The sequence below is a fragment of the Prionailurus viverrinus genome, chromosome B3, assembly GCF_022837055.1.
Source record: "Prionailurus viverrinus isolate Anna chromosome B3, UM_Priviv_1.0, whole genome shotgun sequence".
Taxonomy (NCBI): Eukaryota; Metazoa; Chordata; class Mammalia; order Carnivora; family Felidae; genus Prionailurus; species Prionailurus viverrinus.
Window position 1 is genome coordinate 28,977,378 of NC_062566.1, and position 5,658 is coordinate 28,983,035.

A 5,658-nucleotide genomic window follows, 5' to 3' on the forward strand; every position below is an offset into this window, starting at 1 on the left:
AGGCTCCAGGCTCTGAGCTGTCAGCACAGACCTCAACATGGGGCTCGGACTCATGAACTGCAAGATCATGACCCGAGTTGAAGTTGGACGCTCAACGGACTGAGTCACCCAGGTGCCCCTGTATATGTGTATTTTTTTAATGTGGGAGAATAGGGGTGTCTGGGTGGCTCAGTCAGTTGGGCGTTGGACTCTTGATTTCAGCTCAGGTCATGATTTCACAGTCTTTGGGATCGAGCCCTGCGTCCGGCTCTGCATTGGCATCATGGAGTCTGCTCAGGATTCTCTCTCTCTCTCTCTCTCTCTCTCTCTCTCTCTCTCTCCCCCTCTCTCCTTCTCCCCCCTACCCTCTCTCTCTCAAAAAAATCTTTTTGGGAGAATAAAAGCCGCATTCAGGTGTGGTGTGGAGGGTCACACTTTTTCTCCAGAGCTTCTCAGTCATTAAGCTCCGGTATCTCCTGTTGGATGTCCTAATCTATGCCTTTGTTTTCACTCACTCTAGCTTACGGAAGAGGGTCTGGCTTTTACAATCTATAAGACGCATGATTGTTTGCCCCTTGGCCATCTAACTTGCTGCCCATAGGCAGAAAAAGCAACTCTAAACAAAGCTGGGCATGGTTCTAGTCATGCTAGCACGGAGACGAGCAGAAATTCAGGACCTTGATGAAACTCTTAAGAGGCCAGCACACTTCAACATCCAGATATTTCTCCAGTGTGTCCCTGAGATCTCCATTTAGGATAGATATGTGACTCAAATCTCAGGGACTTCCAACCTTCCTGCCAGGGAGTATCAGACGCCCACTGCCTCCATTTCATGTCAATTTCACCAACCCCCCCCCCCCCAACTTAGTATCTGCACACTGCATTCCATTTTTGTATTTGAACTGGTTGAACGACAGGTGATAGAAACCAACACAAACCAGCTTAAGCAAGAAGGAACTGAGAGGTGCAGTGGTTTTACTAACTTTAGGCAGGGCTGAGTTCAAGGGATCTAATAAATGTCATCAGCTAACTCTCACTCCATCTCTCGGGGCTCCGTTTCTCTTTGTGTCTTAGTCCCGTTACCTTCCCTGCCACAGACACACTTTCTCCATGTGGCAGGGAGAGCTGAGTGCCAGAAGCTTCAACGTCATACACTCCTAGTGCCATGGCCTCAAAAGCCAGAGAGCTTTGAAGGGAAAATTGATTGGCTCCACTTAGGTCTCAAACCCATAACTGAACTAATCACGTTGGTCAGAGTGATGGAGTCCCCTACCTGGCCCAATGGGTCATGTATCCATTTTTGTGGGGTGGGGGTGGGGGAGGGGGCAGAGGTGGCATTGTGACTGTCAGCCCCATCAAGCACTTACGGAGGGTAAAAAAATTGTCCTGCAGGGTTGGTAAGAATGTGTGACTTGACCTGGCTGGAGTACAGAATGCAGGTGAAGGAGTAGCGAGAGTCAAGTGGAAGCCAGATCCATAGAACGGGCATCAGTTTTATCACGGGAGCAGGAGGAAGCCATTGATGGGCTTTAATAGAGGAGTGACATGATCAGATTTGGGTTTTAAAAAGATCCCGAGGGACAGCTTAAGTGGAGAATAGATCAGAGGAGTAGATACTGGGATAGAGGGTCTAGTTAGGAGGATAGTGCAGTGGTTCTGGTGAGGAAGACTAGGAATACAAAGGAGGGATTGATTTAAGTTGTATTAAGAGCTAAAACATAAGATGTTTACGAGGTGTCTACCCTTTTCTCTCAGGGTTCAGGCTGAACAAGTCACAGATACTATTCACAAAGCTGGGAACACAGAAGAGATGCAGACTGACAAAAAGATGACTTTGCCTGTGAGACATACAAGTAGACTTGTCTACAAGGCAACTTACCCAAAAGACAAGTGAAAGAGTGGAGATGCAAATTTGGGAGTCCTAGTCACCTGCAGTCAGCATGCCACACAGGATGACTTAAACAGAAAAGCCAGGGGTACCTGGGTGGCTCAGTCGGTTGAGCGTCCGACTTCAGCTCAGGTCATGATCTCGCGGTCTATGAGTTTGAGCCCTGCGTTGGGCTCTGTGCTGACAGCTCAGAGCCTGGAGCCTGCTTCAGATTCTGTGTCTCCCTCTCTCTCTGCCCCTCTCCCACTCATGCTCTGTCTTTCTCTCTCTCTCTGTCAAAAGTAAATAAACATTAGAAAAAAAAATTTTTTTTTAAAAAACAGAAAAGCCATTTGTTGAAAGGGCACTGGTCGGGAGGGGGAGTTAAAGTATTGCCAAGCAGGACATGCAAGCTTGGGAAGTGAGTGGGAACAATGGGAGGCCAGTCCCAGAACAAAAGCCAAAGTGAGATGTCTAAACCAGACAATGAGAATACTGCTACTTTCACCATCAGTGAAAACCTGCTGTTTCTATTGCTAGGACGAATTCTCCACGGTTCTATTTCTCTGAATCATTTACTTCAGAATCTGCATTTCTGAGGACTATTTGGCCAGGCCTACGTCACATGCCTCTGTCTTAGCTGGTGTGGAAAAAAAAAAAAAAAAAAGGCCCAACCTTTTCAATGTCTGTCATGGCTCGGCTTATCTACTTGTAAGAAGGAAGGGGAATCGGGGGCGCCTGGGTGGCGCAGTCGGTTAAGCGTCCGACTTCAGCCAGGTCACGATCTCGTGGTCTGTGAGTTCGAGCCCTGCGTCAGGCTCTGGGCTGATGGCTCAGAGCCTGGAGCCTGTTTCTGATTCTGTGTCTCCCTCTCTCTGCCCCTCCCCCGTTCATGCTCTGTCTCTCTCTGTCCCAAAAAGAAATAAACGTTGAAAAAAAAAATTTAATAAAAAAAAAAAAAAAAAAGAAGGAAGGGGAATCAGATTCTAAGAAACCCCAAATTACCAAGGTCTGCTTCAGGTGGGTGCTATTGAGGTTGCTGGTAAGAGTGAGGAGATGAGAAATTGGTGTGGACTAAACTGTTTTCTTATTTATTTACTTTTGTTTTAAAGTAATCTCTGCACCCAATGTGGGGCTCAAGCTCATAACCCCGAGATCAAGAGTTACGCGCTCTACACTTCAGCCAGCCAGGTGCCCTGTTTTCTTATTTCAATGGTGAGTGCAAGAAAAGGAGTGCACTAAGGATGCCGGGAAGGGCCCATGTGGGTGTGGGAAAAAATGGGAAAAGCATAGCCCATAGGAGCCAACAGAGGAAAAGGGTGCAGGTCAGGGTGATCAACAAAGCCAAATGACATCAAGTAGTCAAATAAATTAAGCCTAAATATTTCCAATGGGTTTTTCAGCTCAAAAGTCATTTGCAACTTCAGCAAAAGTATTTTCAGTAGAGATTTTAGGAAGAGGTCACTAGGTCTAAGGCACTAGATTTCAGGAATACATGGAAGGTAGGAAGTGGAGCTGAAGAGTCACACGACTCCCTAGGAGCCTGTGGAAGGCAAGAAACAAATGTGTGACAGTCAGTAGTGTGTGAGATTAAAATGGGACTTTTTTTTAAAGGTTGGGCCAGTTCATCAACTTTATGTGCTGAGATCAAAGAGTAGGGGAGAGGAAAAAGTTGACTATCCATGAAGGCAAGGCTTAAGTGAAGGAGCAAAGTTCCTGAAGAGACAAAAGGGAATGAAATACACATCACAGTGGAAGGATTTGGAGAGAGACCTCTCTTCTCTGTGAAAGAAAGAGTAGGAGAGATTCAGATGCTTGGAGGGGACTGAAAACTAAGACAGTTTCCTCCTCCGTGCCTTTAATTTCCCCCTGAAGCAGAATGGGGGATGATGGCAGAAGCTGGCCTGTAGAGAGATTGCTGGGTACATTGTGGGCCAACTGAGGAGACTGGATTTGTAGTAGACTCTGCACTGGGTACAGGTTATGTTAGCTTAAATGATTTAATCTAGATAAATGTGACTCAGAGACACAAGGTCAGAGGGGCCTGGGAAGCTTTTAGGAACCAGAAACCAATCTCACTGTTTCTGGTCACTGCCTCTAGATGGTTCATTCTCTTTCTGCAGATAGTCTTTCTTCATTTTTCATTTCTCATTTCTCATGGTAGGTGCTGGGAGGTAGGTGCACTAGAGCTCCTGAATTTTTATCTTTTCTGTTCAAGAAACCAGTCCAGTTAGAATCATAATCTCTCGTCCCTAATCCAAGGTTCCCAGGAGAGAACATTTGCTTAGTACAGCTTGGATTAGGAATCCACTCATAGTTCAATAAATTGCAGCCATGATGCCAGGGGTCACATAAAACAAAAACAGCCCTGGGGCCCACAGATCTGGAGCTCGAGTGTGGAAAATATAATGCCCAAAGAACAGGGTTCACAGGCTGGACTAACTCAAAACAGTGCCCACTCACAAGCTCAGCTTTGCAGGATTGGGCGATTTCCTTTATCTTAGTCTAGGAGGGGTGGGTAGAGGAGGTAAACAGCTGGAATTCATAGAGGGGAGATGGGAGGGGGGTGAAGAGGGGAAATCCTAGAAAGTTATGAAATATTGGATTTTGACATTTTACTCACGGGGACAGACCCCCTCTGCTTACCCAATGTATTTATGTTCAAACACTCCCATGCACGCACGGCTTTTAAAAGCTATTATGGGGCCCTTGCTGGGGAGTTGTTTTAGGGAGCGGAGCCAACTCCTTCCCCAAGCACTCTGAGACTAAGGCTAGAAGTCCTGTTATTTTATAGCCCTCGCTTTTTTTCAGTTATTATGGATGTAACAAATTAATACTAAGACGGTGTTGTGGCCCAGTCTGAGAGCAAGATGAGAAGACTGGGGAGTGGGCATCAAAAAGGAGAGGGAATCAGAAAACATGCTGAAGATATCCAAATGTAAAAAAACATCACCAGGGATCTTCGAACCGAGGCCGGCTCAAGAGGGATAGATATGACATGTGCTTATATTACTCAGGGCGAAGCTTTCCTTGTGTGTGCTGTATTCAGCTAAAAACAGGGAGTGAGGAAGGAGAGTACAGCTAACATAAGCCTTTCCTCATTAGCGCTGATGGAAAAGAGGGGCATATGGGAACCCTAAGACACCAATTCTGATAAAGATGAAGGGAGATCTGGCCATGTCTTAGGTCAATAACCACAACAACCACAAACACAGCTTCCATTTATAGACTACTTCCTAGTGTCAGGTTCTTATATGTATTATATTGAAACGTATGAAATTGCAGGTATAAGGTTCAAGCGGTTATTTCATGCTCACCACAACAACCCCATTAAAAGGTATTATTGTCCCCAGTTCACAGATGAGAAAACTAAGGCTCAGAAAGTGAAAGTCGTGCTCTGAGGCTTCCAACAGTCAGTGCTGAAACCAAGCTTTGAACCCAGATTGTTTGAATAGAAGGCCAAAGTGCTTTCCGGCACACCGCGGCTACCAGGGGTGCAAATGAGTTAGCCTTAACAAAAGACCCTGAGATCCGCCTTTGCAAACCTGAGATTCTTAAAGCCCCTCTGGTCTCAGGAAGCCCTTCTCAATCTCTACCTGCCTCCGGCCACTAACGAGGAGAGGCAGAGGGGACGGCCTTCCCTGCTCATTCCTCCCAACCACACGGGGCGCCAAGTGCCAACATTCTCTTTCAGAAAGCTCTCCCGTACCCCCACAGCCCCTCTTGTTTTTCCACGCACCCGCCCCAACCCAAGGCGCAGGCGCCACCCCTCAGCTTCTCACCCCTCCCAACCAGCGAGCACGGCGCAAACG